We start from the raw sequence: 27505 nt of genomic DNA, 5'->3' as shown, positions 1-27505 counted from the left end.
TCTATGAGATCTACCTCTCCTGCAATTTTAATTTTTGTATTTATAACTAAGTTAATCTTGTTAGTGATGCTTTAATTGGGAATTTTGGTCTAAATATTCATGACATTTTTTTTTCACGGCGGAAAGGTCAGGGAAGGTATCTTTTACCATATAGATCTCTGCAGTTTTGATTAAATAAATTATTTATGCCACCTGCTGGTCTTTTTAGGACTCACTTTTTCATTATTAAAATTTTTTACATTTAATTTGTTTTTATGCTATACACAAATGTGTCTAAAATAATCCTTCAATCAAATCCATAAATGTTTTATAAGGAATGTACTTATTTATAGAACTTGATTCTGACCCACATCTTCTATTTTTAAAATTTCTTCTTGCCAAGGCTAATTTAAAAAGATACTTATATATTATTTAGGGGAGAGTTATTCTCTAGTCTAGACTAACATTCTTAGACAGCATGTATTTTAGACTTCAAAGCCTATATGAATACCAAAAAAGCATATGGTCCTGGTGAATAGTGAAGTTTGTCATCTCTACAAATGTAAAATAGCTCATTTAGCTAGAAAATCATTAAGTTACTTTTTCTGGAAGGAAAACTTACAACAAAGGTAACAACACCATTTAATCTATTTTACCCATCCCTACCCCCTTACCATCTGCTACCCTCTACTCTTACCTCCTCCTTGTAGTACATAATCAAGTTGGGAGAATTCTCTACATAACCCAGGATTGATGTTTTCTCATTTAAAATTTGTATATAAAAAAAATAAAATAAAATAAAATAAAATTTTTATATATGCCTCAGAGTACTATGGGAGACTAGTGAGGAGCAAACTGAAGTGCTCAAAGAGCCCCCCCAAATTGACTTTGGGAGGGGTAACTTTTTTTTAACTACAAGAGAAAATGGGGGTACCTGGGTGGCTCAGTCATTAAGCGTCTGCCTTCGGCTCAGGTCATGATCCATGGGTCCTGGGATCGAGCCCCACATTGGGCTCCCTGCTCCATGGAAAACCTGCTTCTCCCTCTCCCACTCCCCCTGCTTGTGTCCCCTCTCTTGCTGTGTCTCTCTCTGTCAAATAAATAAAATCTTAAAAAAAAAAGAGAGAAAACAGATTAATTGTAATTTGAGAAAATTCAGGCAAGCACAAAGAAAAAAATAAAAGTGGGGCACCTGGGTGGCTCAGTCGTTAAGTGTCTGCCTTCGGCTCAGGTCATGATCCCAGGGTCCTGGGATCGAGCCCCGCATCGGGCTCCCTGCTCAACCAGGAGCCTGCTTCTCCCTCTTCCACTCCCCCTGCTTGTGTTTCCTCTCTAGCTGTCTCTCTCTCTGTGTCAAATAAATAAATCTTTAAAAAAAAAAAAAAAAGAAAAAGAAAAAAAGAAAAGTTATCTATAATAAGCCCAGCTCCCAAAGAAAAGCAGTATTAACATATTGGTGAATATCTTTTCTAGATATAGTTATATACTTTTCTTAAAAAACAAATTGGGGGGTGCCTGGCTGGCTCAGTCGGTAAGAGCATGCAACTCTTGATCTCAGGGCTGTGAGTTCAAACCCACGATGGGTGTAGAGCTTACTTAAAACAAAAAACAAAAGCAAACACCGCACTAGGATTGTCTAAGGATAATACCCTTACCTACTGCTTTGTAATTTGCTTTTATCATTTATCAATACAATGTAATCATTTTCCCATTTCATTATTCTTCTAATATCTGGAATTCCGTTACCTAGATGAACTGTACTAGATTTAACGAGTCCTATATCTATGGCTCTGTGGTTTGTTTTTGGACAACAGAAATAGAAATAAGCCACGGTGAGCATTGTGGTACGTACATCTTGGTGTGTATTGCCAATGCTTTTCTTAGGATATGTGGGAAATTCATAGTAGCAGAATTTGCAGGATCAAAAGTTAAGAACATTTTTCAGGTCCTCAGTCCATACTAAATAATTGATCATTGATGGCACCCAGGAGGAGGATAATTGTGGGGGTCACACCCTTAGGCAGGTTTTAGTGTTCTGCCTCCCTCAATCTCACCTTGGAGTTCTTTGGAGGAAAAAGCTGCCTGGTCATTTCAATGCTGAAGGAAGTTCCTGAAAAGAGTGGGAACTCTTTTTTTTTTTTTTTTTTTTAAGATTGGGAACTCTTAAATGATAGTAAAATTGATGGTTGGTAACAGAGATGTAAATAACAATCCAGACAGAGATCTATGAAATCCTAGGATATCTTAACTGAGACAGTTTCAGAAAATAGCTGTTCTGTTTAAACTATAGAACAAAGAGTAAGCATATTTTCTTGAACTTTTTTTTGAGTATGGAAAACATGCATAACAGGACTGATATGAACAGCTGCCCAGGCCACACACAGCACAATCCCAAAGGTGCCAGTTACACAAATCAGAATTTGAATAGTGCATCCTTGGGTTGTACAGTCTAGCAGCTCTTTGCACACAGTACACAATTCAAACAGGTATATGTAAGAAATTAGTTTTTCTGCCACCTTGTCCCCCAGCTGTCCTACCTAGAGCAGCAACTCAAATAGGGGGTGCCTGGCTGGCTTAGTCGGTGGAGCACGTAACTCTTGATCTTCGGGTTGTGAATTCAAGCCCCATTTTGGATGTAAAAACTACTTTAAAATTTTTTAAAAAAAATAAATAAGTAGAGCAGCAACTCAAGTCTTTGATTATCCTTCCAAGATACTCTATGCACATACAAATATTTATAGAGGTAGGTAGTCTTTTTTTTTTTTTTCTTAACACCAATAGTGGTATACTATAGACACTGTAGTGCTCTTTACTTTCTTCACTTAACAACAGATCTTGGGGATGGTTCTATTATCAGCATTATCTTGGGCTACCTCCTCTTTTTTTATTATTATTATTATTTATTTATTTGGCAGACAGAGAGAGACAGGGAGAGAGGGAACACAAGCAGGGGGAGTGGAAGAGGGAGAAGCAGGCTTCCCGCGGAGCAGGGAGCCCGATGTGGGGCCTGATCCCAGGATCCTGGGATCATGACCTGAGCCAAAGGCAGATGCCCAATGACTGAGCCACCCAGGTGCCCCACCTCCTCCTCCTTTTTAATGGCTGAATGGTATTCCACTGTGTGAATGTTTAGGGCTCTTTCTTTATAAGTAGGAAATTGTGGTATTATTAGAAATAAAGAACAAAGAAGGAACAAAGTTTAGGAAGCATTAGGATAAATTATGGTATGGACATGCTGAGTCTCAAAACTGGGGACAAGAAATAGGAGCTGTTTGTAAAAGGAGTCAGGATGAGAGGAATGAATTCTGGAGTCAATCAAAGTGCTAAGATAGAGGCTGAGCTGTCGTAACAAAGATACCTCAAATTCCATGGCTTAAACAGTACAGAAGTTGATTTATATCTCCTGTAACAGCCAGAGATAATCAGTCTAGGGTTGGTAGGGTGGCTCTGTCATCTTCTATCTATGGCTTCCATCTCTGGCTCTAGCTCCTGCCATTGCATCTGCATCATAGCCAGCAGAAAAGAGCAGAGACAAGTAGAGGACATGCCTATTACTTTAAAAGCATGACCAGGAAGTGGCCCATATCACTTCTCACACTCAATTGGCCAAACTTAGTCACGTGCCTCACATCCTAGTTACATGTCTCACATCCCATGGCCAAGGGCAAGACCACTTACAGTTTCAGGCTGAGTTCCATTACTAAAGAAGAAAGAAAGGATGAATATTGGTAGAAGCTAGCAATTTTTGCCATATTCACAGAGGTTGTTTGGTTAGATTCCTTAAGAAAGAAGACCCTGAGGGCGCCTGGGTGGCTCAGTTGGTTAAGCGACTGCCTTCGGCTCAGGTCATGATCCTGGAGTCCCTGGATCGAGTCCCACATCGGGCTCCCTGCTCGGCAGGGAGTCTGCTTCTCCCTCTGACCCTCCCCCCTCTCATGCTCTCTCTATCTCATTCTCTCTAATAAATAAATAAAATCTTTAAAAAAAAAAAAAAAAAAAGAAAGAAGACCCTGAGGGAGATTCATGTGCAGGAATTTTTTTATTGTGGTAAAACAGAATAACATAAATGTTACCATTTTAACCATTTTTAACTGTGCAGTTCAGTGAAATTAAATGCATTTACAGTATTGTGCAACCATCACCATCCACCTTCAGAACTTTTCATCTTCTCAAACTGAAACTACCCTTTAAACACTAACACCCCAAGCCCCCAGTGTGCAGGATTTTACAGGGGATGTGCCCTTGGGATGACACCTGAATAGCAGCACAGTTGCAGTAGAGGCTTCACATGACCCGGTGGGGGCTCTGAAGCATGGATGGGCCTTCAGGGGTGTCCCACCCTGGGGCAAGGGCCCTGGACTTGAGGCCAGGCAAGGGAAATGATCTTGTGGGGAGACAGTGCTCCTCTGCTGAAGGCAATCCTTGGAGAAAGACTTAGCTGGGCGTTTTTGGTAGCCAACACGCCCAGTATCTGGGAGAATAAGTGCCTTGGTCCAGAACAGAGGGCCTGGGCAATACAGCACAGCATCCACGAAAACCTACCTATTATGCCACTCAGACCCACTTGCTTTATACAGCAAGTTCAACACCTCCAGAATTCTGACTGGTCTCTTTTCCTGGGGGAAGCTTAAAAGAGAAAGGTTGTTGGGATAGACTCAGCCCTCACTAATGCAGCTGGCCTTCAGGTAGAACTAAAACTCAAGATGACCCTCCTCCACTACCCATTCTAGAGTTCCCTTACCCTCAGCCAGCACCTCTGCTGATCTAGGTGGCTTCCTTGGTGGTCTGGGTAAACTAGGCCCTCAACCTTATCTTTTAGTCTTTCTTCTTTCAGACCCCTGACCAACTTGCCCAGCTTTCCAAGGCTGCCCATATATATATTCCTACCTCATGTCATTTATTTTCCCACAGAAAGTAGATAACCACAGCCTGTGGGCTAGTCTCTGGTCACCAGAAACTTCTTAGACTGGCTGCCGTGTTTGTCCATTTACCTTCAAAATTGAGTAAGGGCTGGGGCGCCTGGGTGGCTCAGATGGTTGAGCATCTGCCTTCAGCTCAGGTCATGATCTCCATGTCCTGGGATCGAGCCCCATATTGGGCTCCCAGCTCAGTGGGGAGTCTGCTCCTCCCTCTCTCTCTGCCTCTCTCCCTGCTTGTGCTCTCTCAAATGAATAAGTAAAATCTTAAAAAAAAAATGAATAAGGGACTCCTAAGAAAGTCCCAGTGGAGCCCCTAAATATGCCAGTGGAGCTGTAGGTATGAGCTGAGGGAGAGACATCAGTGTACCAGTAGTGGATGACAGGGGGTTTTGGATCACCTGCTTATGCAGGATACTGTGCCCTCCTGACACTGTTCATGCCTGATCCCAGATTTACCACTTCCACTGTGTAATAGATGGGCCTGATAGAAACAATCTTGTAATAGGCAGCCTGGGCCACATGTTCACTTGATGTCCTATAATCAGTTCTTCTGTCTACCAGACAGTAGCACGTTTGGGGCTATTTTTCAAATGGTGGAAAATTCTTCACTGAAGTTGGCACAGCCTTACTCTAGTACCCTTGGGGTCTACATTGTGATTCTCTATTGGAAACTGCCTGAAGTACCACATGGCATCCTTGTCCATGACACTTCTAATACCATAATGTTTGCTGGGTTGTATTGTCCAAGTGGCAGGGCTGCTCTTGAAAAATCCTTCTTTGATATCTTATCTAGGTTGAGGGGACTCTGCATTATTTATAAACAAGTGGGGACACTCACCCTTAACAGGAGCAGTGGGCCATTTTGCTGGCCCAGAAAGTTTAGAGGGATCTGTAGTTTCCAAGTTTCTGTGTGCATCAATCCAGATATTCCCATCCCAAGTCTGGGGTTTCACCTCTTCTTACTTAGAGCCCTGACCTTGGCACAGCAGACTGGAGAATTCAAATTTCTTTGGATTTCTGCTGCTCTTATAATTAAGTCCAGGGTCTGTCCATCTAAGGCTTTTTTTGACCTCTGGCTGCAGGAGATGAGAGTCTCTATATGCTTCCAAGGAGGCCCTCTCGTTTTCACATTTGGCCTTCAATTGATGATTAATCACTCTTAGTCTTTTGGTGTCTTTTCTCCAATGCATCAGTGACACTCAGAAAAACCCATCTGATTTCACTGTGGTTAGTACTTATGGTTAGTGCTTTCCCCAAACTCTCAAAAGCTGGTACATCCCCTTCCATTAGGATTCCATCCAAGCCCACCACTAGTGAAAGTTTTAATAGTTATACTGCATACCAAAAGTTTGTCGTGTTCCTCTGGCCACCAGTGATGGGGTGGGTACTCACTGGAAGATGGATGGTCCAGTTCCAATATCCTATTTTAGAGTCAGCTTCCTTGAACCACTCCTGGCATCAACTGTCTTAAGTTGGGTTCTCCAAGAAATAGATAATGAGATGAAGATTTTTGTGTAGGTGGTTTGTGGACGAGTGCTCTCAGGATCCACACCCGTAGAACTGGAGGAGTTGACCTGCAATGCGTTACAACAGAAACTAGGAGAATTCTGGAGCAGGTATGGCTGGCTCTTCAAAATTATCCCATCCTGAAGCAAGGAGGGTGGCTCTTCTCATTCCCACACTGAACAAACATTGGATGTGGCTTTCCTCAGGAAGGGCATGTGACCTTGAGTAAGGTGGCTCTCTGCATGAGGGCATTCCCAGAAGGGGACTCAGCTGAGGGTTGTCATCCTCCAACCTTCCCAGCAGCTGAGGAAAGGAAAGTCGGTATAGAAGGAGGGGATCTGGAGGGCACCTCGCTGACTCAGGCGGTGGAGTGTGGGGCTCTTGATCTTGGGGTTGTGAGTTGGAGCCCCATGTTGGGTGTAGAGATTACTTAAAAATAAAATCTTAAAAAAGAAAGAGAAAAAGAAGGGGATCTGGGTAATACACCAGTATCCACCACAGAGAATATAATATTGCAGGAGAGGATTAGAAATAAAAGGGAGTCAATGACAGTTCACTAGAGAGACTTCTACGTTTATGTGACAATAGGAAGAAGAATTGTCAGAAAGGAGGAACCAGAAATATTAGGAGAACATAGGGTGCCTGGGTGGCTCAGTCGTTAAGCGTCTGCCTTCGGCTCAGGTCATGATCCCAGGGTTCTGGGATCAAGCCCCACATCGGGCTCCCTGCTCTGCGGGAAGCCTGCTTCTCCCTCTCCCACTCCCCCTGCTTGTATTCCTGCTCTCTCTCTCTCTGTCAAATAAATAAATAAAATCTTTAAAAAAAAAAAAAAGAAATATTAGGAGAACATAGAGAGCAGGGAGCCATGGAAACCAAAGAAGCAGAGGGGAGGAGTCCACAGGAATCTTGGAGTTTATTAATCCAATCCCCTGACTTTAAAGATGAGGAACTCCAGAGCAGAAAGACAAAGCAGCTTAATTCCATTTTACCCATCAAGTTAGTGACAAATCCAGGGTCAGCATTTAGGTTCTCTGATTCCCTATCTGATGTTTTCAATTCTGTGTTTTCTCCTGGCACCATGTGTAGGTGCTTTCTTTCTTGTTCACCCTCGGAGGGTGAACCCACCCTTGCAGGGGAAAAGTGAAATTAGTGAAACTCTGGAGTGTTCCATTTGTGGGGATTTGGTTTCTAACTTCATTACCTCTCACAGAAAGATTTCTTGAATTATACACATTTTTAAGTTCAGTTCTTCCTTTCACATTGAACAATGTAGACAAAGAGACATTATTGAATGTGAAGGGAGTTACAATTCTATAGATTATTTTTTAAAAAGCTGTGGAGGAACTTTAGGACAAATTTTTCTCTAGAACAGATTGGCTGCCTACCTTGTCATAGGCTTGTGGCAGAAGCAAGGGATGTTTCTTTCATGTCTTTGCTTTAAATATACGGTTGAACTGAGTAATACTTTCTTTTTCTCTTTTTCATAAAACTTACCATGGTGTGCCAACAATGTTTAATTGGTTGGAAAACACCAGATGAGAGGGGTTAGGTTATTATCATTGACACATTATAAATGGGAGCAGTTAATTTCATCTTGTGCATCCAGATTTGTGGTTATTTTAAAGTTTGTTTGTTTGTTTGTTTTTTTAACTAAGATTACACTCTACCTTCTGACATGGGGCTTGAACTCATGACCCCAAGATCAAGAGTGAGTCATTTGCTTGAACTCATGACCCCAAGATCAAGAGTCGCATGTTCTACTGACTGAGTCAGCCAGCACCCCAGACCTGTGGTTATTTTAGAACAAAAGTCTCCCCTCTCCCCAGATAGATGATTGGTTCCTTAGATCTGGTGCTATGCCACTTAGTTTTCTATACAGCTTTACACTTTGCAACTGAAAGGCTCAATGCCTCCTATGGGGCATGTGGGGCCTACATACATACATTAAGATAGTATTTAAAATTAGGGCTTAAAACAGCCAGATAGCCTCGTGAGAGAAAACAGTTTCAAGAGGGCCTGATGACTTAAGCTGATCTTACTGTCACTATGCCTTCTTTACCACAGTTAAGGATTAGCACCCCCAGTCATGAAAGGACAGAGTGCTGAGGCACACTAAGGAGACTAAATATTGGCTGTGAGGACAGCACAGGAAGGATACGGCTTTTCTTTCCCTGGCCACTCCCCTCTGCTTTGTGGGCGAAGCAGAGGGTCACTTTTTTCATTGGTTTTGTTTTGTCCTTGCTTTTTGACACTGACAACAACTTTAAAAAAAATTTTTAAACGTTTGTATGTATGTATGTAATCTCTGTACCCAGCGTGGGACTCCAACTCATGACCCTAACATCAAGAGTTGCATGCTCTTCCAGCTGAGCCAGCCAGGCACGCCAGCAACTTCTTTTAATAGGTCAGTAATTTTTATTCAGATATTGCAATTATGACCCCTAGTCGCACACTGAAAAATATCCTGAGTCAATGTACTTACACACCATCTAATGGCTCTGAAAATATTTAATTTCATTATGTTCATGAATAAAACTTTGGAACTGATTCTAAGGAGGCTCAAATTCTACATATTTACTGGCCACTTAAACTGCTAAATTAGTGATATTGAGCAATATGGACTTCCTCTCAAAATACATTCACGTATAAATATAGTAAATTAAATTTACTTAATTTTAAATTCTCAGATGAGAAACAAAGTAATCCAAGAAAGGACAATTTACTCAGAGGCCTAAAATCATCATTTATGTTCTAAAGGTAAACAAATATATGAGTAAAAATATATGGATATTTGAAAATACCTGGAAGATTGAAATGTTCAGTTTTCAATTAAGATCTTTGCCATTGTACGTAGTGAACTTTAAGCGGCAGCTTGTTCTCTCAGTAAGGAACTCATATTTACTGAGCTCATTAGACTGATGTGTAAAATCCAAACTCCAATATACTGATCTATGATAAGAAACACTGGGGCACCTGGCTGGCTCAGTCGGTACAGTGGGCAACTCTTGATCTCAGAGCTGAGTTTGAGCCCCATGTTGGGTGTGGAGATTGCTTAAAAATAAAATCTTAAAAAAAGAAAAGAAACATATTGTTGCTCAGACCTTAGTCCTTTTATTAGCATAATAATGACCACATTTTCTCCTATTAGGTGGATTTTTTTTTTTTTTTAAGTAGGCTTCATGCCCAGCATGGAGCCTAACCTGAGGCTTGAACTCACAACCCTGAGATCAAGACTTGAGCTGAGATCAAGAGTCAGATGCTTCACACTGAACTGCCCAGGTACTGCAAGTGGACTGTATTTCTAATCATCTTTGGGCCATAAAACCAGTCTCAATAAATTTAAAAGGAATCAACTCACACAAAGTGTTTTCTCTGACCAAAATAGAATTAAATAATGGAAAGATCTCTGGGAAGTCCTCCAAATACTTAGAAACTAAATATACTCTATATAACTTTTGGGTCAAAAAAAGAGAAAAAGGGAATTAGAAAATATTCTGAACTGAATGAAAATAACAACAACCTATCAACATTTGTGGGTATTAATGGGAAATTTATAGCACTAAACACCTGTATTAGAAAAGAAGAAAGGTCTTAAGTCTATGACTTTAACTTCCACCTTCAGAAACAAGAAATAGAAGAGCAAATTAAAGCCAAAGTATACAGAAGAAAGGAAAAAATAAAGATAAGAGCAGAGATCAATGAAATAGAAAACAAAAATAATAGAGAAAATCATGAAACCAAAGGCTGGTTCTTTGAGAGAAGAATGAAACTGATAAACCTCTAACCAGATTCATTGTGGGGAAAAAGAGAGAGAGCAATGGCACAAATTGCCAATGTCAGGAATGAGAGAGAAAAATATCATTATAGAACTTATAGACATTAAAAGCATCATAAGATAATATTATAAACAACTTTTTTGCCAATAATTTTGACAACATGGATAAAATGCACATGTTTCTTTAAAGACACAAAGTACCAACGTCATTCAAAAGAAGATATGTAACTTAGCTTTATACCTACTAAAGAAATTGATTTGTTGTTGAAAACCCTTCCACAAAGAAAATGCTAGGTCCAGATGGTTTTACTGAGAAACCTACCAGATATTTAAGGAGAAATAATACCAATTCTACACAAAGTTTTCCAGAAAATGAAGGAAGAGGGATGTTTTCCAACATATTCTGTGAAGTCAGCATCACCCTGATACCAAAACCATCAAGAATATCACAAGAAAACTACAGACCAATAACCCTCATGAACATGATGTAAAATTATTAACAAAATATTAGCAAATTGAATCCAATAATATATAAAATGGATAATGCATTATGACCAAGTGGGGTTTATACCAGGAACATAAGTTTTAACGTCAGAAAGTTTAATGCTGCATCATGCTTAATAGTGTAAGATTGAAAAAAAAAAATGGTGTAAGTTTGAATGGTTTCCCCCTGAGATCAAGAACAAGGCAAGAATGCCCACTCTAGTCCCACCTATTGAACACTGTGTTGGAGGTCCTAGACAGTTCTCTGTAAGGCAGTAAATAAATAAGTAAATAAATAAGTTGAGGCCAAACTCAACCTATTAGGTTGTTGACTGTCATTTCTCACTAATGTCAAAATGTTTGTCTCTAGTAGATACTGCTCCCCGACTTCTAGTTTTCTCCTATTTTGCTGTGAGCTTGGAAACCATGTGGTCAAGCTTATTTTATTGTGTAACACTGGAATATATAAAGTATAACTTGCCTAAGTTTAATACACAGCAATGGTGACATTTATGTTGGCTTGCTCAGAGGCCTTTTTTTGCTTTTATGACTATGGATAAATTACTTAACCTCTCTGGGGGAAATAATAGGACCTATTTCAAGGGTTGTTATAAGGATTAGAAGTGGTCAAGATTAATTTAAGGTAGATTTAGTATAATTCATTTATCTCTTTCTTAATCAATTTTTAAATTTAGAAAATCAAAGTAACAAATCAATATGCTATTCTTCATTACCTATTCTTCATTTGTTATATTGCAATGTCATGCATGGCCAAATTATAAGCTATTTATAAAGCAAGGAATATGATACAAATCCTGATATTTCTTTGATCAAATGTAACTATTTACCTGTTTCAGACTCTGAGGTTCCGCTTTTGACAATAAATAAATCTCAAGTATAAAAATCAGAAATAGCACCATTATTTCATTAGACATTATGATAAAACTTTTTCCATGATTTAATGAAATAGAAAGGTATAGATTGTAAAAATTAATTGTAATTGCACATAATATATAATTTTTTTTGCTAATGGGAAGTAGATAACATTAAATAAAATTAAATAAGATAAACTAAAAATATAAATCATTAATAGTAGAGTAAATATTTTATATGATTTGATAAAAATCATTAGTAACTATCTTATTGAATTATGTACCAAATTTGAAAGAGATCATGTAAAAACTTGGTTTTAGCTAGTGGGTCATGAAGAATCTGGTTATTCTAAAAAATATTTTAGCTACATCTGAAAAAATCAACTAAATTAATGAATTAATTAAAAATTTAATAAATAAAAATTTAAAAATCAAATAATCAACTGCTTTGTCCATTCCAACATATTTCTTTCCTGCTAATGATTTTGGAATGAGTATTGAGAATAGATGAAAAGAATTAGATTTAAGAATGTGAAAAAACTGTTTAGAATTTTTTAAAAAACGCCCTCTGTGCTTTACTTCCTCAAGGTAAATGCTTTCTTTGATAATTCCTAGGGGATGGAAGAAACCTTATCCCCACTACCCCACTGTACCATATATTTTCTTTTAGACCATAACAACATGAGCCAAAATACCCCATTTCTAAAGCCAAGTTTCACTCTTCACAGAAGTATGTAAAAGATAAGGAAAGACTGGTTCCTTGTTAATCAGTGAAGGAGACTTCCCCTTTGTTTGATTCCCTGATGGATATTATTCACCTGGTTGTGCCATAAAATATGATTTGGGATGAATAATGGCTACGTCTTTGTTTTTTAAAAGTTGGGAGTAGGGCTATTATGAACACAGGTACCTTCCCAAGCGGGTTAGTTTTAGGAAAGAAGACACATAGACGTTGCCGACTGGAAAACTGATTTCCTCAAAGCTATCCATGCTTGAGCACATCTGGGAAAGCATTCTGTATTCCTAGTGGTATGAGAACCCCCAGTTTGAAGGCCACTAGGGTAGACTCAAAAATGGCTTCATGTGCCTTCAGAAAACATTGCCATCTAGTGGCAACTACTTCAAGTCGTAGACACAAGGACCTAAAGGTTCCCTTGACCCTTTGAAAGACACCTCTGATTCAACCCTGAGTAGCAAAATACCTTGCATTTATATCATACATTATACTTTATATTGTGCTTTCTACGTATATTGCTATTTAACATTCCAAGGAAGCCCATCCTTTTTAGATGAGACAGTTGAGGATCAGAGAGGGGAACTTATCAAATCATACTTTCATTTATTCATTCAAGATCCATTTGTCAAGCACTATTACATGACTAGCATTATCCCAGGCGTGGAGTAGGGGGATGGGTTACGGGTGATTCAAAGCTAAGACACAACGTCCTTAAATCATTCACAATCCATGGGACGTAGAATTATGAATGTTGAAGTCAAGATTTGTGTCCAGGACTAATGTGTATCAGTGTTCTTACCACTACATCATGGCACAGTAAATGTACATGTCATGAGGGTGTTCAGATGAATCCTGGAGTCCTTCAGTACAGGATGAGGTCAGTCACGGGGAAAGGTGGTTTCCAAGCAAAATGACTCACTGAATTAAAATGTCAACTGAGCAGAGTGCCTGCCCTTCCCTACCCTTGTAATCTGCTGTGGGCTTGGAAATCAGATAAGGAAATTTATTAAAAGGGTATTTAACAGGAAAGTAAAGAACCTGAGTGCAAATCCCAGAAGCTCCCCAAGGAGTGTTGTGTATGAACTTTAGAGCATGGTTTTTATTACGTCTGTTTCTGGCCATTCTTGGGACTTTCTTAAGCTGTCCTCTCTCTGAGGTAAGGCCAGGCAGCCGTGTTGGCCAGTGAATTCTGAGTGGGCAGTGTTGCAGTAGAAGAGATAATTGTGCCATAATGAGCAGAGTGAGTTAAGAAAAACCCACGTTCCTTATCACGGCATGCCTGCCTCCCAGGTCTCGTGTTTAGGATCTCTCCCCTAGCTTAGTGCACTGTAGAAATTGGCCTTCTTTCTGTCTTTTGAGCACTCCAAGTTCTTGTCTCACTCAGGCCTTTGTAACATTTCTCTCTCCCTCTCGCTCACTCTTCACAAGGCTGGTTCCTCATCTTTCAGGTTTTAGCTTAAATATCACCTCCCGAAGCTCTTCAATGATCACTCTACATCTACTATAATAACTAATACTCACCTTATCCATGCTCTTTACCAACACCCATTTTGTGTCCTAAAAATGTCCTACATATACCTTTTTATGCTAACTGAAGCTTTAGCATTTACCACCTCCTAATATATACATATTTTGTCTGTTATCTTTATTGTCTATCTCCCCCCCACTAGAATGTAAGCTTTGTGAGGGCAAGTGTTTTGTCTGCTTGGCTCATTTCTGTAGGCTTACCAGCTAGAACAAGACTTGGCCATGATGGGCACTCAATAAATATCTGTGAATGAACTGAACAAAAACTTTTCCTCTTTGTCTCATATAGCTATTCTCAATAAACCCAGCCAGACTGGCCTGGTTTTCTTAAATACATGCTGACAATTTTACTTGGCAGCTCACGAAGCAGGACTGCTGTGTGCCTTTGTTCCAGGAAATGGACTTCAAGTCACCTTCCCAGGGCGCAAGCTTCTGTGGGACAGGAAATCAGGCATTAGTTAGGTGTATGAAATTGCGGTTCTTAGGTCTACACTGCTACTTCCTTTGTTAACTCTCTTGGGCAGGATACTGGGTAATGAGGTCAGGGTCTTGTTCAACTATCAGGTTAGCTTTTCTCCATTCCTAACCACAAACTGCACCCTGTGATAAGCTGGTTTTCTGGCCTATGTGCAGCGGATTTCACCACAGGAGGGCTGGCCTGGAGAGAGTAGAGGTTCTTACACTCATCCCATTCCTGGAAAAACAATGCCAAGTTCATCCCGTGCTGGTATGAATGAAGTCAAATGTGGGGATGTCTTGTGAAGAACTGAAAAATGCACTGCTAAGTCACCAACTTCCAGTGAGGGCTAGGAAGAAGCAAGGTCCCTCAGCCCAGCGATCTCAGGAGGCATTCACGAAGGTCTAGTTTGTCTACAGCGCTACCCTGAAGGTAGCAGTGAAGAATCCCTATGCTGCCCTCTTGGAGGGAAGCAGGTGGGGCTGAGCACTTCGGTAAGCACAGATCACTAGCACTCTATCCTGCTCCCTGAGCAGCCACTCTGCCTGTCTCCCTGGTCTCCACTGCCTCACTTTCTGTTCACTACTTCTGGACTTACTGACTTTCCAACTTCAACACATGCCCTGTCTTCTCTTACCACAGGCCACCTCAAGCAGGACTCTCAGTTCCTTGAATGTGACAAAGTATTTCCCACTGCCAGACCTTTGAACATGCTGTTCTATCTCTACTCCCGTAAAAAAGACACTCAGTTAAAAACACTCGGTTTAGGGAGAATGCTTCTGTTGTTTTCCAAGTAAGCACAAAGTTGGCTTTTGGTTGTCTGTAAATCTCTTGAATCTATCTACTTCTATTTTCATGGCTGTCACCTAAGTTCAAACCGCTACAATTTTTCACCGGCAATAACCCCCAATTTTCATTTTCTTTTTTAAGATTTTATTTATTTAGCTCAGGTCATGATCCCAGGGTCCTGAATCGAGCCCCGCATCGGGCTCCCTGCTCGACAGGGGGCCCGTTTCTCCTTCTCCCTCTGCTGCTCCCACTGCTTGTGCTCTCCTGCTCTCTCTCTGCCAAATAAATAAATAAAATCTTAAAAAAATACATTTCATTTATTTATTTGACAGACAGAGACACAGTGAGAGAAGGAATACAAGCAGGGGGAGTGGGAGAGGGAGAAGCAGGCTTCCCACTGAGCAGGAAGCCTGATGCGGGGCTCGATCCCATGATCCTGGGACCATGACCTGAGCCGAAGGCAGACGCTTAACGACTGAGCCACCCAGGTGCCCCACCCAATTTTCATTTTCATTCTTGCCCCTACCAGTTCATTTTCCACACAACAGGTACAGTGGCCTCATAAAAATGGAAATCTGACCATGTCGTTTCTCTCTTAAAACACTCCAGTGGCTTCCCATCCTTTTTAGGATGAAGTCTAAAATCCTTAACCTGATCCACGAGGCTCTGAATGATTTGACCTCCGCATGCATTTCCAGCTCCATCGTGTACCTTTTCGTCCTCACCACAGTCCAACTCATGCAAGCCTTTCAGTTTCCTGAATGTGGTATTTTCCACCTCCAGACTTTGCACATGCTATTCTGTCTCTACTCCTTTGCATCATCCTACTTACCCTTCGCATTTCAAGCTTCTCTCTGACTTTTTCAGGAAAGCCTTCCCCAACCCTTCTGACTAGGTGTCATATATTCTCAGTGCCCTCTCCTTTTCTTTTATAGTGCTTTTCAGTACTACATGCTTGCATATAACCAGTACATGTAATTATTTACATAATTTTTATTGTTTTTCCTGCTGGATTGAGAACTATACTAGTGCCTGATACATTGCCAATTCTCAATAACTATTTGTTTAAAAAATGAGTGAATATGAATCATTCATAATATATTGAAGATACAAGGACTGCATCTCTATGTTCTTTTTTTTTTTTTAAGTTTTTAATTTTTTTGAGAGAGAGCATGATTGGGGAGGAGGGGCAAGGGGGAGAAGGCGAGAGAGAATCTTAAGCAGGTTCCACACCAAGCAGAGCCTGATGTGGGGCTCAATCTCACAACCCTGAGATTGTGACCTGAGCCAAAATCAAGAGTCCAACGCTCAACTGACAGAGCCACCCAAGCACCCCTCTATGTTCTTATATAAAAAATATCTCGGTTCTGGGACTGCACAGTCATGAGTGACTGGTGTCTTCGCAGAGGAGTATCAAAACAAATAGATTAGAAAATGGGTACATATTGTTATATCAGACAGTAAAGAAATTATCAAAGACTGCTGAGGTCATTTCAAAAGGACTTTAGAGCCAATTTGAAGATGCTCCAAATGGCCAATGATGGAACAGTTTGTATAAGAAAAATAACTACAGTAGATTGAAACACATCAAATATGCTTACCTCTGATACGGATACTAAGAGAATAAAAAGTTAATCTTCGGGAGGATAGTAAAAAGTTGACTTATTCTTTTGAAAATCTGGTTGTTGAATGTCTAAATCTGGACAGTTTGAGGCTTGAAGGAGCACTCATGCCTCCCGTGCTGTGGGGAGCCAGGAGCAGAGCACACTTTGGAAGCCCAGGGCCGTTAGTCCTGGTTACATCCAGATGATCCAGATTGACAGGAGCAGGATAAAATTACAACAAATATTCCATTTTAATACTGCCTGTGCTACTTGTATTTCTTTTTTTTTTTTTTAAGATTTTATTTATTTATTTGTCAGAGAGAGAGAGAGAGAGAGCACAAGCAGGGGGGAGTGGCAGGCAAAGGGAGAAGCAAGCTCCCTGCTGAGAAAGGAGCCTGATGCGGGACACTTTCCCAGGACCCTGGGATCATGACCAGAGCTGAAGGCAGACGCTTAACTGACTGAGCCACCCAGGCGCCCCACTACTTGGATTTCTAAGAAAAAATGTGGATACAGGGCAATCCTTTTCAAACCCAAGCCCTTCAAAGTTTTGGCTCCAGTTTCAGCCATCTCACTATAATGAGCAGCAGAATTCATGAGAGTAAATTAGATTTTTATTGAATGGAAGTAAAGAACACAACTACTCAGTGTAGACCAGTACTGTTCACTAGAACTCTCTGTGATGATGGAAATATTCGGCACGTTGAATGTGATTGCTAGTAGCCACATATGGATACTGAGCACTTGGTATGTGAATAGTGTAATTGAGGAAATGAATTTTTTATTTTATTTCATTTAAATGAAATAGCCTCCTGTGGCTAGTGGCGACTGTATTGGACAGCACAGTGTGACTCTATGTAATATCTATAGTAATTGCCTCCTTAATGTTTTCTACTGTTAATCACAAAGAATGCTTTATGCTCTCTAGCCAAACAGGTCAGTCAACATTAATTTTAGTAAACGTTCTCCTCCTAGTTCTATTCCCACTCCTTTATTTAAAAAGAACAATAACAAAAACTGTGAGGATTTTGATTAATCACCTTCTCCACACATCCTCCGGGAGACAAATAGATGTATGCAATATTGCCAAGAGGGATTATCTAATCCACACCTTCCTTTAAAAAAAAAAAAAAAGGGCGCCTGGGTGGCTCAGTTGGTTAAGCGACTGCCTTCGGCTCAGGTCATGATCCTGGAGTCCCGGGATCGAGCACCGCATCGGGCTCCCTGCTCGGCAGGGAGTCTGCTTCTCCCTCTCCCACTCCCCATTTGTGTTCCCTCTCTCGCTGTGTCTTTCTCTGTCAAATAAATAAAATCTTTAAAAAAAAAAAAAAAAGATTTATTTATTTATTTGAGAGAGAGAGCGCGCGCATGGGGAGGGGGAGGGGCAGAGGGAGAGAATCTTCAAGCAGACTCCCCACCTAGCACGGAGCCTGACATGGGCCAATCCCACGACCCATAAGATCATGACCTGAGCTGTAACCGAGAGTTGGATATCCAACTGACTGAGCCACCAGGCACCTCTCCACACCTTCCTTTTCGCATAGTTTATTCATTTAACAAGTAATTAATAAGTACCTACCCTGTGCCAAGCACTGTACCTATTGGTGCTATGAATATACTGATTATAGTAGATGTCACAGTGTGCTGCCCAGATATCCTCTTTCAGGACCAAGGCACTCCCTCTTCCAGCAGCTGGGGGTATTGGCTGCCATCAGTTCTCAGCTGAATCCTTCTCCAGGGATTGCCTGAGACCCAGGAAACTGCTTCACCCAAGTTTAAGGTCCCTTCCTATGGACAGTGCACATCTAGTCTATAATGGGGATATAAAGTAGGTCAACTTGGTGAAATTTGTGACAATTCTGAAAGATCATCCTCAGTCTAGGGCTCCCCATGACTATCTGAAGCCTTTGTTGCAACCATATCACAGTTCGGCTTCTTCTATCCAACCCAAGCCCCAGAGGTTGTTACCAAGTGCAAATCTCCATTTTGGACAGACTTGGTTCCTGCCCTCATGGAGATGACACCATTTTGAGACAAACTGAAATCCAGAGAAGTTTAAGAACTAGTCCAAGGACACAGCTGAATCATGTTAGAACTAGGAGAATCCATTTTCCCGGCATTCAGTGTAGTGCTCTTTCTGCTGTTCTATGTGGCCTTATAGTAAAACACACTGCATCAGAAAATCACAAACTGCTATTGGGAGTAGTACTAAGAGAATAAGATATTTTTCTAAAAGATTAAATTGAACAATAGGCAAATTAATTTCCATTGAGAGCAGCACCTCTCTCCTTTTAGGGAAATGCTTCCCTCTTCTTCTAGACACAGGATCCTAACACAGAATTGACTGTCTTCTTCTTCCTCTTCTCCTTCTTCTTCCCCTCCTCCCCCTCCTCCACTTCCTCCTCCTCCTTCTTTTTTTTCTTTTTAGAGAGAGAGAAAACTTGAATGCGTTTGGGGGGAGGGGCAGAGGGTGACGGAGAGAGAGAGAATCTCAAGCAGATTCCGTGCTGAGCGTGGAGCCTGACATGGGGCTTGATCTCATAACTCTGATCATCATGACCTGAGCTGAAATCAAGAGTCAGATGCTCAATGGACTGAGCCATCCAGGTGCCCCAGAAGTGACTGTCTTCTTAAATGACCCAGATTCCTTGACCATATGGGTACACTGATAGGTGGGTACCAATCATGATAACCTGGCCATTATTGGCCCAGGGATGGGCACATGACTGAAGCCAGGCCAATCACAACCCATTCCCAGAATTGTTCTTAAACTCAAGTTCTTAAATTGCTCTTAAACTCATCCTAGTTGGAAGATACAAGAATATGAGTTTACAGTGATCTAAACATATTGTGGGAAGATGAGGATCTCATCTTGGGGAGAAGCTAGATTGAGAGAAAAAAGGCTTCCCTGCAGAGAGAAGTGGAAAGAGAGGGATATAAAGTCCTGATGACAATTTGTGTTCCTCTTTCAAGACATCCCTGAAGCCAGTGCCACCCCTGTTCTACCTAAGGCTTGGTTATTTGAGCCAATGAATTTTCTCCTGTCTGCATAGGCCAATTCATGATGGGCTTCTATCCTGTTGTACTACTACCCCAGCAAATTGACTCCACTTTTCCATTTTACCTTGCCATCTGTGTTTCACATACCCATTTTTATACAGTTTGCATTCCTTAGCATATAATTTTACCATTACTTCATTCATATTTTTCCACCATTTACATAAGGGCCACAAGTTAATATACCACAATCTAATAGCTTCCCAACTGCAGAATATTTAGATTGTTTGCTTTTTTCCTCCTTACTATTACACTTAACATTACAATGACAAACTTGGTGTATGTAGTTTTACTTTCTTTTTTTTTTTAAGATTTTATTTATTTGACAGAGAGAGACACAGCGAGAGAGGGAACACAAGCAGGGGGAGTGGGAGAGGGAGAAGCAGGCTTCCCACGGAGCAGGGAGCCTGATGCGGGGCTGGATCCTAGGACCCTGGGATCATGACCTGAGCTGAAGGCAGACGCTTAACGACTGAGCCACGCAGGCGCCCCTGTAGTTTTACTTTTCTGTTGAATTAATTCTCAAGTGAAATTCCCAGGAATGGAATTGCTGAATCAAAGGGTATGAGCACTTTCATGGTTTTTGACAAAAAAGTGAATATTTTTTACATTTCAGAAAAAGTTTGCTTAGATGTCAAGTTTAAAAGAAAATGTCAGTCTTTAATGGTGAGAGTCTTGAGTCACTCTTTCATGCTTAAATTTCTGTCACTTGGCTCTCCTTTCAGGGCCAATTGTTTGTTGCTCATCTAGAACATTTGCGGGTGGGAAGAAGAGCCTGAGGCCACAGTAGCTGGCTGTGCTGGGGTTTTGCTCTGCCCCAGTGGAGCTCCAGGGTGTGGTGTAGGGTTCTCACAGAAGGAAGGGAGGGCTGTGGAAGAGACCAGAAACATCAAGAGGGGTTTTCAAAATACCAAGTTCTCTTTACCCACAGCCAGATTCAGAATCTCATTGGGAGCAACCCTCCACAAGGTAGTAAGTCCCTAATAAATTCTCCTATTATATCTTCCAATACTACTTTGATTTTTCTTTCGTAGCACTTATTATTATTGCAAATTATTAATTATGCAATTCATTGTCCCATTTCTGGGAATTTAACTTAAGAATTAATTCAGCAGAAGTGCGCCTGAGTGTCCAACTCGATTTTAGGCTCAGGTCATGATCTCAGGGTCATGGGACTGAGCCCCACATTGGACTCAGTGATCAGTGGGGAGTCTGCTTGAGATTCTCTATGTCCCTCTCCTGCCCCTCCCCCCTCAAATATTTAAAAAAATAATAATTCAGCACACAAAAAAGCTACCTACCTCATATTGTCTATGAGCTTCATGAAAGCAGAGATTTGTGTCCTTTGCTTCTGTATCCTAAGCACCTAAAACAGTGCCTGACACACAGTAGGCACTGAAGAAATATTTCTGAATGAATAAATCAAATTAGCATAATAAAAGAAACTAAGTTAACTCTATTTCTTAAATTTACTTGATCATGGAACCATTTTTTAAAATCTAAATTAACACTCTAAGTGACATACTTGGGAAATGCCAAGTCCATGTCTTAGGGGAAGAGATACTAAGAGGAGGTGAGGATAAGTAGCCTTATGTGTTTCACAGGAATTCTGTACCCCTCAGAACTTGCCAGTGAAGTGTTGCATCCACAGAGAGGAACCTCAGTGATATGGCTGACTTGAAGGGAATTTTGATGAAGTTGATTAACACAGCATTTTGATAATCAGGTAGAAATGTAATAGTCCCAGTTCATGTTCTCTTGAAAGTTTATAATTTGTGGTTTATTGGACAGTTTTACTGGCCAGTCCCATCAAACTGTTTTATTTTTATTTATTTATTTTTTAAGATTTTATTTATTTATTTGACAGAGAGAGAGAGAAGAGCAGAGGGAGAGGGAGAAACAGGCTCTCCGCAGAGCAGAGAGCCCGATGCGGAACTCAATCCCAGGACCCTGGGATCATGACCCGAGCCGAAGGCAGACGCTTAACTGACTGAGCCACCCAGGCGCCCCCCCATCAAACCATTTTAGAAGGCATCTCTAAGATGCTTTTTTTTTTTTTTAAAGTTTTATTTTTTTTTTTGAGGGGGGGGAGGGAAGGAGGGAGCAGGGGGAGGGGGGGGGGGAAAAGGAGAGGGAGGGGCCGCCCCCCCGTGGGGGGGGGGGGGGGGGCTGCTCAGGGCTCCATCCTAGGACCCAGGGATCACGACCTGAGCTGAAGGCAAATGCTTAACCAACTGAGCCACCCAGGCGCCCCTCTAAGATGTTTCTTAAGGCAGTTTATCTGTGAGTATTTTCCCAGTGCTGACATATATTGAAATGAGTCTTCTGCATATTTTAAAACATTAACATATCCAAATAAAAAGATTAATTAATTCACAGAGACTTTCTCTGACTGTATAAGTGAGAAATTATTCTGGCGTTTACTCACTGTGAGTATAAAGAGCTCTAGATTAGGAATCTAGATTAGCTGAGACACCTGCTTCTAATTCCAGCTCTGCTCCTAAGCAAACTGCTTCATCTTTAGGAGCCGTTCTGAGCCCTAGAAACCCTTTCTATAAAGGAAGAGGATTGAATTAAAAGACTGTAATATTCCTTCCAGCTCAGATATCCAATGGTGCTTATCCAAAAGTACATTTAATTTCTTGAAATGACATAAGTAACTGTGAACATGAATTCCCAGTTAATACACTCATTGCTGTGGCTAGTACAGTCTCTGGGACCATTCTAGGGAAGTGGATGCTAAAACAAAGTTCAAATTTCTCAACTTAAATCATGATTGCTCTTCGACTGAGTAATTCAAAAGACTCAAAGAACAGGTTTGAGTAGGTCCACTTATATTTAATACCAGCTGAGAAGAAAAGTGAAATGTGATGAAAGATACACTGAAATTAACCTGAAGCAGACCCTTTGCTATTTGCAGGTCTATAGTGGGACCACTTTACTTACCAGCTTTGTTCTGTGACCTTATAAGTGTCTCTTGAGCTTCCAGCACTTGATTTTCCCCTCAGATACATTTCCCCTATACTGCTTATCTTGTAACATTAACTACTGTGTTACAAATGTATGAGCCAAAGCTAATTTTATAAGAAACTTGAGTGAGAGGAAATCAATCTTTCAAGGTCCCTAAAGTCCTGAGATCATAAAGAAAGGGCTAAAGAAGTAATTTCTGGCTTCTTGCTTTTGATTTCCTTCTTAGTTTGTTTTCTTTTTTTGAAACTCTCTCCCCAGAACTTCCACGGCATATATAGATGCTCATAAACAAAACAATGACGAATACTATGCTGTGAGAAAGGTCACAGCCTGCGCAGCCAACAGACACTGCCAGGCTGGCTTGTTAGTGGAAATTTACAAATGATAATGGGGCTGCCACTTTTGCTTTAAGAGCTACTCCCACTTGGGGACCTGAAACTGTGTAGTCACCAAAACAGCAAAAAGTAGTTAATTCTTTGGTTTATTGAAAGGAGCCTTATTGATCAAATTCATGTAAGGTAATTAGTTAATTTTACACTTTATCACAGTTTGGCAACCACAGACACTTCAGCACTTATAAGTGGCCACATTTAATTATTGTTGAGTTACAAAATTATGGGCTATGCCCATTACTATAAATCTAATCTTAACACAGTGCAAGCTTAAAATTCTAAGAATTGTTTTCAGTTTGTCTCTCTGAGATTGTGTGTGTGTGTATGTGTGTGTGTGTTTGTTATGTAAAACTCAAGTCTAATGACTGTTTTGAAAAGATCTAGGCAAAGGGTCATGACAACAATTCAGCTATTTAGCACAACTCTCTGTAAACAAATCACCAGAGAAAGGCTTAAAGTGAGGTAATAATTCCGGCTCATTGTCAGAGAGTAAACACCAGGCATCTACAGACATGTTTAATTAATTCCTGCACTCTCTTCAAATACTAGCATTTTGTGACTTGAAGGAAATTGCCCACATGGCTGAGCTATGCATCTCTAAAAACTGTGTAATTTAAGTGTGGATTTATGTATGGAACATACAGCAATCTGAGTTATATTTTGAAATTAACATTTATTTCACAGAAAAGGCAAATAAAATGGAGAATAAAAGATGGCAAGGGAGACATCAGACACAAGTAACAACAATGCAAGCCAAGCTGTGCTCTGTTAGAGGTGTAAACAAACTACCCTCTCAGCACCAAGGAGGAGCAATTTAAACCAGATGGGAGGACAAGCTTCACAGAGAAAGGGAAGTGACTCCTAAGTTGTTCTGGGAAGATGAGTACTGTTTTGATTAATAAAGGAGAAGAGGAAGGCATTCTAGTTAGAGGAATATCAGAGACACAGAAAAGTGAAAAGCACTACCTGGGACGGTCCTGGGTGAAAAATGGGAATGGTGGAGTGAACTAGGTTAGGGACTCATTTTAAACAGCCTTGAATGTTGACCTAATAAGTATGAATCCGTCAAAGAAAGGTAATTTTTTCCATTTTTGTGTCTTCATTTTTTCAAATTGAAAAATATAAATTGATATTATAAACACTTAAATACTAAATACTATAAGAAGTAGTGAGAAATACTGCGAGAAGTAGAAAGTTAGTCTTACATAATTCCACAACCCTGGAGATAACTATTGTTAAAATTTTGATAATACCAATTTGCCCTAACAAGTATTGCTAAACTGCCCTCTAAAAAGCTGGTATCTAGTAACGTTCACCAATAGTGGATAAGGCTGCTTGTTTTCCTACATATTTGCCAATACTGTGTATAGAGGAAAATGGTATGATCATATCTGTGTTTTAAGACCATAGTTCTTTTTCTTTTTTCTTTTTTTAAGATTTTATTTATTTATTTGACAGAGAGAGACATAGTGAGAGAGGGAACACAAGCAGGGGGAGTGGGAGAGGGAGAAGCAGGCTTCCCGTGGAGCAGGGAGCCCAATTATCCCAGGACCCTGGGATCATGACCTGAGCTGAAGGCAGACGCTTAATGACTGAGCCACCCAGTTGCCCCTAAGACCATAGTTCTGGTAGCAATATAAAGAAGGGACTGAGAGCTGAAAGCTACTGAATTCAGAGTATAGTCAGAAAATCATTAAAATATTGTTACAGGATTTTTTCCTCTGTCGGTGGTGCCCGTGGTTCTTGATCACACCGCTTCAAAGAATGAAGAGGTAGACCTGACAGAGTGGTGGGCAGCAAAGCAAGGTTTAGTGAGTGATAGTAAAGTTTAGAGTACAAAGCTCTCCAAGAGGAAGGGACCCGAGAAGGTTGCCACCAGAGTTTCTAAGTCTAGGGGGTTTTATGGGCTTGTTAGTGGGCTGTTTTCATCTGATTAACCCTCCCTGCGCCTGTCATCCAATCAGGTTTTTGACACCTATCTATCACGTGGGAAAGGGTGGGGGGCTCCCTTCAGGGTGGTGTAAAATCCTTTTAAGGGTGGTTTTCTCTTAGTGTGGGGGACCCTTGACCCTGCCTGCCTTCCAACTATCCTTCATCAATATTTCAGTCAAAAAAATGTTGAATGGCTTATCTAGGGTAGAGCCATGGGGATCGAAGATGGGAGTGGAAATGGAGCATTACAGAAGTGGAACTGAGATAACTTTCTTTTCCTTTAAACAGCAAGACGAAAGAGAAGGAGGTGTTAAAGAAAACCGGAGTTTTAGCTTCGGTGCTTGAGTGGATTTTCATACAGTTAATGGGAAGAGGGAACCCATAATGAGGAATAATTTTTTTTGCGAAGAGTTGCAAATGAGCCTATTTATACATTAAGTGGGATTTACCTCTTCCTATTCTACTATTTGTGACCTTTTCCTATTGCTTTAATGATAATGTTGCATCAGTTTTCCCTATTTTACATCTTTTTAAATTTTTTTAATTTTTAAAAATTTTTTTTAAGATTTTATTTATTTATTTGAGAGAGAGAGAATGAGAGAGAGAGAACACATGAGAGGGGATAGGGTCAGAGGACGAAGCAGACTCCCTGCCGAGCAGGGAGCCCCATGTGGGACTCGATCCCGGGACTCCAGGATCATGACCTGAGCCGAAGGCAGTCGCTTAACCAACTGAGCCACCCAGGCGCCCTACATCTTTTTTTAAAAAGTAATCTCTACCCCCACCCAACATGGGGCTCGAACACATGATCCTGAGGTCAAGAGCTGCATGCTCTACCGACTGAGCCATCCAGGCACCCCAACTCTTTTACCATCTTTTTTTTTTTTAACATCTTTGATTTTTCACTTTTCCACTGGAGTCCTCCCCCTAAAAGCATGTTCAACTTGTGCCTTTCTTCAACTACAGCATTATTCTAGTTTCTCCTTTATTACTCCCATTGCCTCTACTTTTTTTTAACCACCACTTACCAATGCATTAATTAATTCATTTATTTAACTAATATTTATGGAGAGCTTTCAATATACCAGGCATGGTCTACATGATGGGGAACAAAGTAAATAAAAAGGACAAAAATCCCTGCTTTCTTGGAGCTCATGTATTGTTCTACTTACTCATTATTTTCTTCTCATCTGCTTCCACGTTGTCCTGGAATTGTTCTTTTCAAAGCTGACACTGACTTCAAGATTGTTAAATTTAAGTGCCATTTCTTGGTCTCTTTGACCTCTCTGCAGCACTTGACATTGTTGACAGCTATCTATTCCAAAGCCAAGACCTTATCATACCTATTGTTCATGCATTCCCTAGAGAACATGAAGAATGTTTTAGTACCAGTAGATATCCAATACATTTTAATAGGTAGAGATTAAGTTGAGGGCATTCCAAGTGCGAAAATGAAAGGGCAGGAAACCCTGGGCCATTTTGAGGAGTATCCAGTTCAGTTTAGCCATAGGTGATAAGGAGGAATACTATGAAGAGGAATACTATGGCATACAATTGTATGCCAAAAAACAAGATAACTTAAATGAAATGAACAAATTCCTAGAAAAACACAGACTACCACAACTAACTCAAGAAGAAACAGACAATTTGAATAGATCTACAACAAGTCAATAGATCAAATTAGTAATAAAAAACTACCCACAAAGAAAAGCCCAGGCCCATATGGCTTCACTACTGAATTCCACCAAACATAGGTGTCATAGGTACAATCAACCCTGATGTTGGAGGAGTTTATACTTTACCTTATCATTAATGGACTGCTGAAGGTTAGGAAAGTTAAATAACATAAGGGCAGGGTCAAATTATTCCCCTCTCCAAATAGAGAAGCTGATAAACCATCTGGGTCAATATACTCCAAAACTGGGCTAGATCCTGGCTCTGGATCTTCCAGGCCCAGGTTCTATGACATTTATTGCTTGACTGGACATTGAATCCTAAGGCTGTGAAATATTCCAGTATTTCTGAGCCGGAACGTGGTAACAGAAGCAGTCATAGATATACTAAATCCAAGAATCACCCACAAGAATACCATCTACTTGCCTAGAAATTAGTCTAAAAGTAGGTTATGCTGGTATGAAGTAGGTGGCTTACTGCTGCCTTAGGAAGTTGGTGTCACTTTAGCTAAATCAGGCCAAACTTGCTTTCACAATCTTTAGTAAGGAATCAAAACTACTCAGAAAATGTGACCAAAGTTTATGTCAAGCCATAGTCATAACCATCATCCAAAATTGTCTTCCATATTATATAACCCCAAAATAAGCTTTCTCCTTATACCTCTTCATTTCTAATTCCGTAGAAAGATTTACTAAAAATATGAACACAGATTCTTCTATTGTCTCACAAAATTATATTACTTCTGCATATTGTCTTACTTTTGTTATAGATATTATCAGGCTATTACCTTGTCAACTCCTGAACTTGAGGGCAGGAACACGACCTTTATTACT

General features: G+C 40.4%; 1 long non-coding RNA gene across 3 annotated transcripts in view; it reads right to left on the bottom strand.

Moving 5' to 3' along the window:
- Positions 1-27505, bottom strand: part of LOC118008080 — a 171489-nt gene that overhangs the window by 74079 nt on the left and 69905 nt on the right. The window contains exon 3 of one of the 3 annotated variants that reach the window (XR_004678565.1): positions 6291-6472. The exons of the other annotated variants lie outside the window; for them this stretch is intronic. This is a non-coding gene — a long non-coding RNA (uncharacterized LOC118008080). The remainder of the gene's footprint in view (positions 1-6290; positions 6473-27505) is intronic. 3 annotated transcript variants of the gene reach the window in all.

This window comes from Mirounga leonina, unplaced genomic scaffold, assembly GCF_011800145.1.
Source record: "Mirounga leonina isolate KUSES-001 unplaced genomic scaffold, KU_Mleo_1.0 Mir_125, whole genome shotgun sequence".
NCBI lineage: Eukaryota > Metazoa > Chordata > Mammalia > Carnivora > Phocidae > Mirounga > Mirounga leonina.
This window is presented reverse-complemented; position numbering and strand designations above follow the sequence as displayed.